General features: G+C 39.5%; 1 long non-coding RNA gene across 1 annotated transcript; it reads left to right on the forward strand.

Annotated features, from left to right (window-relative positions):
- The first annotated feature begins 1152 nt into the window (after nt 1-1152).
- Nucleotides 1153-11617, forward strand: LOC141783397 (uncharacterized). Its single transcript, XR_012597259.1, has 3 exons — nt 1153-1383; nt 9861-10024; nt 10868-11617. It is a non-coding gene; the product is annotated as an uncharacterized LOC141783397 (long non-coding RNA).
- Nucleotides 11618-11855: the final 238 nt, after the last annotated feature.

Genomic DNA, 11855 nt, shown 5'->3' on the forward strand with positions numbered 1-11855 from the left:
ATCTTCCGCATCCATTGGGCTGATAGAGCAGGCGCACTCTAAGTCTCTGGGAAAAAAGTATTTTTGGGCACAATGGCATCACGTGACGGACACAGAAGTTGTAGTACCGCCGTTTGACCACTAAAAGTTTGCTTCAACGACCGTTGCTCTTCCTGGGGGCTTGGTCATTTTGGGTTAAGCAACCAAACTACTTGGTTAGGTTTAGTAAAAGATCGTAACTTCAGATACGTAGCTTAGTTTATGTATGTGATGCAAGTTAAGTACTTTTTGTAAAGTACTTATGTAACTTCAAATAGTCAACAGTGACTTTTGGTTTCACATGGGACACGAACAACGGTCTCCTGGGTGAAAGTCCTGTGTTTGTTTGACCCGTCCTCCCCGACCTCCTCCCTACATGGACTTTGTCGTTCTAAATACTTCGTCACTTGACTTCCAGAGCAGTTACTCTGAGTGTCTAATATTACTGTGTATTGGTTTATATTGGAGTTACTTGAAAGCCTGGTTCGTTTCATACTGACGCTAAAGGGTGCTTTGTGTGTTGGTATCAAATTCCGATGGCCGTGACAAAACGTCGGTATTTGACGCCCTGTGATTGAGACCGAGCTGAAATCCATCTGCAGTGACAGGCTCCAGCTTTCAGTCTTCATTTAACTAGATGAGTGCCATTGTAAATATCCATCTCTGTGACATGGCATGCTCTGTCCCACCACTGACTCAGAAATGTTTACTGAATTTAAAATACCCATCAGCTATGCAAAAAATATTACATGTGGAAATAGTTTTGAGTTATTGGGAGACAATTACAGCTGTCTTGTTTCCCTGAAAAGTGGAACTCTGCTGCCAAGAATCCTTCTGACTCGCACATCATTGCACGGGTGCATGGAGTCCCAACTGTAAACTACAATTACATCGCATTCCAGGTCAGTTTGTGGTAGTCCAACACATTTATATTGCTTCAATTAGCGTCTCTGGGCTTTAGACTGCAGGGATAAATTCACCCAAATGGACCTCTGGGCTGCTCGCGGTTTCAGAGCTATTTCATTTATTTATCGTCTCAGCATTGTTTGTGGCTCTGTGGCTTCAGCATTCCCGGAGTTGTCACTTGGACGGCCAACACAACATTTTGATGAAAAACACGGCCCACATCACCAGGGGAGGTTGTCGTCATGTGTTTGCCATGAAGGAATGATTTACTTAATTACAGTGTACTTTCGCTAATTATTGCAATTCAACAATGGTGTGACAAGAGACCTCCTCGTAGCCATCTTCTAGGAAACTTCTTTTCCACAGAAAAACATGTCCAGCCTTATCTGAAGGTTGCACACAGAACTGTAATTAAACATGCAGTAGTGAAGTGCATCTCGTTATGGACCCACACGGAACGTGAGTGTTGCAGGGTGTGGTGGCAGCTTTAAAGGAATACTTCACCGAAATATGACTAATTACTCACCCCGTGTTACCTTGAATTCTTGAAGAAAACTCTTTCCTTTTTCTCGCACGGTTAACGGACAATCAAAAAATGAGGAAAGTGAAGTAATGGGGCACTAAATCAAGACTTTTTTTTTTTTTTTTGCTTCTCTGTTCACCATGGAGGCATGCGAGAAAAACTAAGTTTTCTTCATGGTAAAATGGGGTGAGTAAAGAGTGTCCACACGACCAAAGTGACGTCACACACCATTAGACACGGCCCTTCGCGGGGGGTCCGTGTGGCAGGTTTTCACCCGTCTGTGCACATCCAAATTTTTGTAACTACACGGACGCGGATGGACGCCGAAAATGGAAAACTTTGAGGAGCCAGCGAATGTCTGTTTGCTGCGAGGAGAAAGAAAAGCTCATTTCCTTAGGACTGTCCTTGCGGAATTGAAGCATAATTAATATACAAATGGTCATTTTGTGGGTGAAGTATTCCTTTAAGATCAGATTCATTGGGTTTTGAAGGTAAAAAAAATATTGGACAACCATGTGTAGATTTTGTCATGAAGGTTTATTTCATACCACGTTTATTGGTTGAAGCAAAATTGTCTCTGAAAAGTCTCATGTTTAGGTGTGCAAAGATGTCGTTTTGATAGCATGTGGCTTTAGGATGTTTAAAACTAAACGTCGTGAATTATTTTCTGCCATTTAAGTGCATTGTTTTGGGGCCGGGGCAGCCTCAGAGACGACTGTGGTTACATTCATATCATATATGAAGGAGTGGAAGACATGAATGACATTTTGTTGATATGACTTGGAAGCATTCACATGTTAACTAGCTGGAATCTATAATGATAATCATACAGTTTGTGGATTTGCTGCCATATTTATGGCTGGGGTGGACATACTTCAGGATTCATGACGCCAATGTGGAAATATTTGAGCCTATAAAAACAGAAAAAAAGTCTCCTTAAAGCTCCCTCTAACAGGCTGACATTAGTATTCGTCTTGTATGTTGTATTCTATAACAAAAAGTCCACTGGATTTGAAACCAGTTGTCTTTACATGGCATGCACCACCAGGACACTCTACATGTGCTGTTTTATAAAAGCTTGCTCAGCAGCCCTTCTCCTTATAAATAAAGGTTAAGAAGTGATTCCATTAGTGCCATATTTTAAATTCATATAGATGAGATTCACAGTAAACTCTCCTGGCTCTTCCTTCCAGATGCTTCTGAAAGATTCTCGTTCCCAAATGACTTGACCTACTTTAACTCACTGAACCTACTGTTGGCAGATAAAATAAAGTATCAGGAATGTATCTTATCAAATATAGATATCTTGCAGAAATGCCTATTTTCACTGAGATCTTCTGTTACATCATAAACCTCACCGAGCATGTTAAGTTTATAATGCAGTATGATTTTTTTGACAAATATGTTTATTGAATTTTTTCAAATAACATATAAACATACACTTGGCACTACTAAACAAAATATGCTGTTTTACTTGCTGACGAGATACTAAAATCACATTTTGGTGTATAAAAAAAAAAGATCCAACACTTATTAATAACAAAACCGCTCAGAAGTAAAAAATGAAAATGAAAATAAAAGTGAACAGTAGTTTACTGTAAGGTCTTAATGAAATCTTCCCCTTCCAGAAATGTCATGAATGAGCCACAAATCTTATAAAATAAAATTATAATATATATATATATATATATATATATATATATATATATATATATATATATATAATAATAATATATATAAAAATGATTTCCTTTTTACTGGAAGTTCCTCCATAGCCAGACAATGCAACAAGTACTTATTGGGACTAAATTGGCCCACTTTTTAGTTTATAAAAGTATAACTTTAAGTATACTTTAAATGTAAGAGTAGTAAACACAACTAGTTTACATCCAAGTTGTTTTTTGTACTGCAACTATAATATATACTACAAGTGAACTTATAGCTATGCTGTTTACTAGTTACATACTTTTAGCCTACTTTTTAGTTTTAAGTATCCTCTCCGTAAACTACCAGTTTAATAGGTTTTACTGCAAGTATACTTGTAAGTTTTCTTTAAGTGAACTTATAGTACTTAGCCAAATATACGTTTCTGTAAACTTTTCAGTATATGCAAAGTATTCTTGGACTTTTCTGTATACTTGTCGGTATAAGCCAAGTATACTTAAGTATAATTTTGTTAAATGTATCTCTGATACGTACATAAAAGGTAAACTGAAAGCATGCTCTCTTATTTTAATTTTAAAGAAGTACTAGTGCCTGAAAGTGAGTGAGTGGTTTTCTTGCCTGAACCTTACTTTGGATTGCGAACAAATGACATGCAAAAAGGCAAAGATGCGTACTCATGACAAGTGGAATGATTGTGTAATATCGTGGTATTTTTATGCCTTCCTGTGAGACCGGGTTGACAGAATATAACCATCTTCTTATACGTATTATTAAGTTTACAGTTTACATCTGAAAATACACCTTTTAGAGCGCAGTGGAAGCTCCTCTTTTGTGGCAATGGAGAAAGCACAGTCTGAATTTAAATCAGAAACCCAGCGAGTTCAATTTGCAGTGATAGTCTGACTTCATTGACGTGAGAGTGTCGATGTACTCTGGTGTCGGAGTGTGTGATTCCTCAGCTGCTCATAAAACATCTTTAATGGCCTGGCCCACTTTAGATGTTAAAATATGCTCTTTTATCCACTTCTTCTGGAGACGGGTTTACCTTGAACACCGGGCTTTACTGGGTTCAGCCGCTCTGAATGTAGCATCAGGCTTTAGGAATGCCTAAAGATCCAGGGGCAGGGGATCGCTGACCTTACACCCTCCTATCTTTGGTCCTAGTCCTGATTTACTGAAGCAACCTAAACCCCCTTGGAAGCTGGCAAAAAGATCTGGTTTTCTGGAATGTCCTTTTATCAGTTGCAGTCGCTCAGAGACGCCACGCTGGACAATGAATAAATGGATTTTCTCTACTTGAGTATTTGTCTACTCTGATAAAGCTTGAACACGTCTTCAGTTTTGACTCAGAGTCATCATCTTCTTGCTGGTCACACAACCTTACACCTTCACACTGTGAGCGGTGACCATTTGATTTACTGGTGGCCATTGAGGAGCTGTAGGGGGGCGGTTCAGGTACGACTTTTAGCTCAAGGGATGCTAATGTCGGTTTGTTGGTCCGTCAGTCCACCACGAAATCTCAACAAGCTGGATGGATCGTCATGAAATCTTTCTCTAATCTATATCATGATATATCATGAATATTTTGGCCCTATGGCCCAGCCGTATACGCGGAACCTAACAGACCCTCACATAGTATAACCTCGGCTTTACTCATAGGGCTTTGTCCACAGCTGACAGGCGAAGGGGAAACTTTTTTTAATTCCCTGGTCCTCATGTTGCCATGCTTACATGGACTTTCTCAAGTATGTTAGTTGAGGGACAGGCTGCTTCTGTGAAATTGCTATGCTACCACTCTCTACCCCCCCAACAATCACTGACAATAGAACAATATCCAATTATCTGCAGAACAACACCGCTTCCCTGCCAGCTGTACATTAGGTCTCAGTTTCTGGGAATGAATCCTAATATGAGGCTGGCACTGAAGGGCCTCGTCCACAGCTGCTCAGCTCCGCTTCCAATAGATGGAAACAGGAAGAATGAGAGACACAATGACACACACAGTATAGTACCATATCTATCTATCTATTAATCTACTGCATCCATCTATAGTGTATTAATCCCATAACCTCTCCAGAGAAATGCATTCTTTCTTGTATAAAATGTGGCATTTAGAGTGACTACTTTACCACTCGTATTTGACTAGTAAGGCAATTTCATTGATTTGCAGTTTCTTCCACGTTTGATTGGATGCAGGTCCGTCATAGCTGCAGGAAAATAGTGTGAAAAATCTGCATTGGCAGAATTTTATTTGCGCATTTGTGGTTCTCTGTGTTATTGTACCCAGTCTGTGTAGTGCATCAAACTTTCTTTCATTTTGGTGTGTTTGGTCCTGTAACTGGAGCCCCTAAATATGTACATTTCAGTCAAAATAGTCAAATTTAAAGATATAGTAGATACCTGTTTAAAAAAAAACTAAACATTTTGTTGAACCTCACCACATATTACAGTTATTTGCAAATCCATTATCCCCAAAAACAATTAGCTTTGCAATGGGAATCCTTGAAGTATTTTAGTGTTTAGTAATTTTAAGTAGCTTAAATGTTACTACAGTATAAACTGAAGTAGCTTCAGTGAGCTGCAGTTTCTTTGTACTTGTGTAATGTTCCATTTGAGTGTTTGCAGGTAAATATTAACCACACGTTATTAGTGCAAGACTAAAAACACGTTTTAAAATCACTCCATGTTCAGAGTCAGAGTCAGTGGCCCAATCAGGAGACCTGATTAACAGCAGGTGTGTTTAATCATCCCAGCAGCTCAGTTTGTTTATATATATATTGTCTTCTCCTGACTCACCCTCACACTTTTAAATCTCTGTTCTTTGTATTATGATGATGAACAACACAAATTTACAACCATACAAATCTAGAGCTTTAAGCCACATTGACCAGCCTCTCAAATAACATTTAGGTGAATCCAAAAACAATAAGTTATACCTCATAAAGACCTCCATTTTTCCTTTTGTGGTTAACATTTGAAATGATTAAAACATTTTGGCACTATTGTGTTTTCACTAGAGTCACAGTTGTGTATCGTGGTTCAATCTGACATAGTAGACCTAATTAACACCAGGTGTTTCTAATTATTCCAGGAGGTAAACTGCTCATTAAACACCAGATACAGTTTGAGATGATCCAGATCTAAAATCTTAGATAAGGGGTCATAACATGATTACAAGGATAATACAATCAAATTCTGCTATAAAAAAACCTGTTTATTTTTCAGACTTTGTTCTAATCTTTGCTTTTCTTATCTTGTGATATCGTTTTACTTTCTCAGGCCTCAGCTTTTCTTTCAAATAAAACAAGTAGTCACGAAAAGTTTTCCAGACAGCAGAGCCCTTTATGAGGAGTTGGTCACCTTGCTGAGGAGTCGGAGGTGTGCAGTCTGTCACCTGCAACTCTTCATCTAACAGCTGTGGCTGCTCCTTCTTCTTCCATGACTCCTTTGCAAGAATAAAAAACAAATTCCGCTGCCGAAAAAAGCCAAAAATGACCTCGCTCACCATAAATAGTATCAAAAACAGGTTTTGATTTCATAAAAATCTTAAGTATTACTTTAATTGCAGCCAAGTCGCTCTAAATGGTAATTCGCAAATAATTTTCTCGTGCAATAAGAACGCTGTTCTTGCTTTTGCCGTGTCATTTTACGCCATGTAGTCTGTACTGACGGTAATTTAAATGCATCCACGTAAATATACTACGCTCACAGCTACAGTAGCGACGTAGAATAGAAAATGAGAAAGATTGCTTACGTGGGTCCAACAAACACAGGACTTTCAACCTGGAGACTGGTGTTCGTGTTGAATTATTTTGAAGTTAGGTTAGTGACTTTTGTGACACGTTTTCTGCATTTCTTCTTTTTTTTATATTAAAAACTATTAAACAAACACAGGACTTTCGACCAGGAGACGGTGTTTGAGGCCGGTGTTCATATCCCAAATTGTTGTCGAGTTATTTTGAAGTTACATTTGTGATGTGTTTTCCATACATCTTTTTTTTTAAAGATTATTTTTGTTGTCTTTTTTGCCTTTATTCGATGCTTCAGTTGAAGATAACCCTAACCCTAACCCACCACCCTCTGAAGGGGGAGAAAGACGGGACAATGTGTAGCCAAGGGTCGTGGGTCGGATTCAAACCCGGGCCGCTGCAGGATGGACCTTGACTACTATGTCGTATTTTACTTAGTTACTTACTTATTTCAGCCCAATTATGATGTTTTTCCTAAACCTAAGTGGTCGTTTTGTTCTGTGGCTAAAATGCGTTATCATGACACGCTGAATATCCTTGTAATATTGTTCTATTTATACAGTACACCTTCCCATAAGATCGGGTTAATTGTTAAATGCTGCTGTAATGTTAATCAGATGGCCTACACTCACACAACAAAGCAAAGTATCTCTACACAAGGGGATGATACAGGATATCACAATAATCCAGAATCAGATGTTCTCAAATAATCATAACAGACCATCATATCTGAATCTGCTAAAACAGAAAACAAGTCGAGTTCAACTCCTCCTCCCAAGGGTCAATATTCTAACTATGGATCCAATATGCGTTTCTGCATCAAACTGAGCACCTGAGTGGCTCAAGTGAACTGCAGTTTCCTTGTACTTGTGTAATTTCCCCGTCAAGTGCTCTTAGGCAAATTGAACCAAAGCAGCAGCAGCAGAAGCTGCTTCAGTGAAACGTCTCACTGCTCATTTCCAGCTGTGGAGAGGGAGGAAGGGAGGGAGGGAGAGAATGAGGGGGCTGGATGAGAAGAAGAGAAGAGATGAGAGTTTGGGGTTTCCTACTGTAGATCACAGGGTCAGAGAGGGGCGGAAGCCTGAGAGGATATTTCATTTCGGAGTAATGTTAGATGTCGATCCACTCCTTCATACATAATGTAACATCCCTTCTTTTTTTTGCCTATTCTGCAGATACAGAATCACAAAAACACTGCTGCCGCTGCGATGTGAGTGTAAGCAACCCCTATTCTAGTGAAATCACTCCAGCACTGGGGAAATGTATTCTCAATTGGCGTAGAAGAACACCCTAACTAGTTGGATGGTAGGATAACATATGCATTTTTAATGGAGACACAATAAGTATGCCATGTTCAATCAGGGATGAATTTATTTGGGATAAAGTTATTGCTGCACGCCGGGTACAATGTTTCGTTGGGAGATATTCCATCGTGCAATTTTGTCATCCAGGGAGAGTACATGAAGCGAGGGAACAGAAATGCAGAGTTTTTTTTTCCTAACTGGCATCTCCATATGAAACTAAGTCCAAGAAGGATTGTCTTTGCCTCTCTGTCTGCCTCTCATCCCATTTTTTTTCTATCTCTGCTGCTCACAGTCTCTCTCCTGAAGTGGAAAATCTGAAGTAATTGGTTTCTGAATTAAAGAAAGCAAGCAGGGATGAAAACAGGCTCTAATTCATTTTACTCTCTCTGGGAGAAGCGGGGTAGCGGGAGACTTTGGGGAATTCTTGCAAACGAGCATTTCGCCCTCAATTTCCCCGCCAACAATCAGCAGCATCACTTAGGTTCTAGGTGTTTCTATTAATAGAGCTCCGGGTCAGCATTGGCATGTGGAGGCTTATTTTGATTAACCTCGCGCCTCTGCAGCCGCGGAGAACTCTGTGGCTTAATGCACTTCAAGAGGAGGGGGGGGGGGGGGGTTTCAGACGCGGCGAGAGATGAGTTTGCTGAAAAGGGTTTTAAAAATATATAATTGGGTGGCTGTCAGGGGAACAGGGTGGCAGAGAATCATAATTGGGGGGAGAGAGAGAGAGAGAGAGCTTCAACTCAAACTACAAGAATTAAAGACATTTCCAACTCGGTGTCAGAGTCTGACACAAAGGCAGGATGTGGTGTATTACCTGAATTACACCGGCTCTGCCAATGAGCCATTACATCCATCCATGATATGCCTAAGGGGCTCAGGTAGCCGCTGTCCTCGTGCATACTTAAGAGTTAATCCACAGCTGGAAGTCTCAGTCTGTTGAGAATGAGACTCACTGAGGAAACAGAGGTTTAAAGTTATAGAAGAACCTCCATCACAGCATGATCAGAGGAACAAACTGCGTGTAAGAACCGCAACTGAAGAAGATAATGTGTCTCACTATACTTGCCAACCCTCCCGATTTTCCCGGGAGACTCCCCGTTTTTCATCGCCCTCTCCCGGTTTCCTCCCGAGGTCACAATTCTCCCACATTTCTCCCGATTTCTGGCAAATTTTCACACTTTTTCTTCCTCTTTTCGTTTTTTGTGTCTGTTTCTTGAACTGTACAGCGTTTATAATCCCTATACTATTTCCGCCGGACGACAATAGAGCTACACCAACTGACACAGAGAAATCGAGTGTAAAGTTACTGTGAGGGATTGACAGTCCTGGAAATGCATTTATTTTTTGTTTTGACTGAGTTTAGTCTAGTCAGTAAGACTTTTACTGCTAAATTACCGCAACTTCATCATCATTGTCATCGTAGCACGCAGGTTTAGGTTGCTTAGTAACGGCAGGCACGACAGGAGCGCATCCATATTTTAATATTTTTCTCAACGCCATCCAAGATAACCCATGTGACCTCACAATTATGACCCACTACCACAACTTTGTCTTGACTTTAAAGGTGAAATGTGTAAGATCAGGCCAGAATTTTAATTTATAAACATTAAAAATGAATTAATATTATCAACAGAATGTGAAAAGGTTACAGTGTTGACATTATGTCAAAGACGTCTATGTATTGTGTTGCAGATATCTACTGAAATGAGCATGCTAACCAGCTAGCCCCGGCCCGTCCTGTCTTGTAATACCACAAGAGGCGATAGTGAGTCACTGTAGCGTCCAGTCTGCGATCAATCCAACATGAGAGGACCAAGAAGTACAGCTGCCCTGAGGGCTCGTCAGTCACGTTGAAGGTACAGGGTCTGTGTATGTTTTGATTTTTTGTTTATTTATTGGATTAAATCCGAAGAAAATGACTCATATTTTTGTATTAGCTCTACAATATTTTAGAAAAGACGGTTCTTCTTCATTGCATTATTATTACAGATAAGGATTCAGTGTTCCTATACTGTTAGGTATAGGTTCCATATAGATTTCCCTTCTCATTTTTCATCATAAAACAAATACTTTGCACACAGTACTCTTGGTTACATCTCTTGCCTGTGGCCGGACTCTTGTATTTAAAGGATTATATTGGAGCTGGCGGCTGAATCTTTTCATATTTATTTCCTCTACATGTGGACTGGAATATTCTGTTAGTTGGTTTATTCATGGCAGCAGAGGTGGTGACTCACAAAGCATCAAAGGTTTCAGCACATTTAATGTAAATAGATGTTGATGCAACAGCCTGCAGCGATGTTGTGAATCTGTGTAAAATACAGAAGCAAAAGGAAATCCAGAGAGGAAATCCATAACTATAATTGGCATAAATGATACATCCAGTCTATGATCAACATAACAATGCTGCAACGATGTTGTGATTGTGTGGACTTCTCAGTGACTCTATCTTGATTGCCTCTCAGCTGCTCTGGCAGTATAGAGCGCTTCACTACGTCAATATTCAGTATCCACAGACGACAGACTGTCCTGCACTTTGTATGGATCATTGTTGCTTGCAACGGCCTTTACTTTCTCAGCTGTCCCATTTCACTGCCACCATACTGGGGGGTCTTTTGCCCCTCAGTGGTGTGAGAAGGGTTGTTCTGCCTAAAAAATGACATTAATGCATACCTTGTGTTTCTAACCCGGGGTAACAGTTCAGCGTTTGATCCTCTGCAGGGCTCAGATCAATCGGAGTTATCAGTGACGTCAGGGCGCTCTGAGCTGACGGTGATGGATCTGGTGTGGGGTGTTCGCGCACACTGTAGCCCGGGAACTGTGTGTGTGTGTGTGTGTGTGTGTGTGTGTGTGTGTGTGTGTGTGTGTGTGTGTGTGTGTGTGTGTGTGTGTGTCTGGTATCATCATCCCTGTTCTTTACTCTCAGCAGATAACCTCTGATTTGTATGCGGGGGGTTAATCCAGGGATGACGAGGGGAACGCTGCTGCAACGTGCTGCATCTGCAACCTCTCAGTGTTGTGGGGATTTGGCTGTCCAACAGATACAAACACAATGAGACAACTGTCCCTTTCACTCCTGACCCCCAAAGCCTCCACCCACCCCCCCAGGATCACAGCACACTGATCAGCAAACCCCATTCACTCAACTGCTGGATCACAACATAAAGGGGATCAATTCTTTTGAATGAATTAATTCCTTTCATTGGATCTGACGGAGATCTGCTGGAGAAGTTTCATTTTATTTTCAGTAAATTAGTGTGTGAGACAATGTGGCATCTAAACTAGTTATGCAGAAACTGTGTGTAATGTGTTGTTTTGTGTTTTTCCATATACTTTATATACATAATCTACAATATTCTGAACCCAAATAGGGACATTTTTCAAAAAATATTGCTATGTAAACAACACAGTTTCATTAATAAAATAAAATAAAATATTGATGTATTATATTTATTTGTCTTGTGTATGTTTGTATAATGATATAGTTATGTATTTTATATATTTCTTGAAAATATAATAAAATGTTAAGATAAATAAATACAATTAAAATATGTATTATTATTTAATTGTTTATTTTATTTATCTTTTATATTTTTTAATGTATTATTATTATTATTATTATTATTATTATATTTTATTTGTCTTGTGTATGTTTGTATAAAGATATAGTTATATATATTTATTATA

This window comes from Sebastes fasciatus, chromosome 15 (assembly GCF_043250625.1).
Source record: "Sebastes fasciatus isolate fSebFas1 chromosome 15, fSebFas1.pri, whole genome shotgun sequence".
Lineage (NCBI taxonomy): Eukaryota > Metazoa > Chordata > Actinopteri > Perciformes > Sebastidae > Sebastes > Sebastes fasciatus.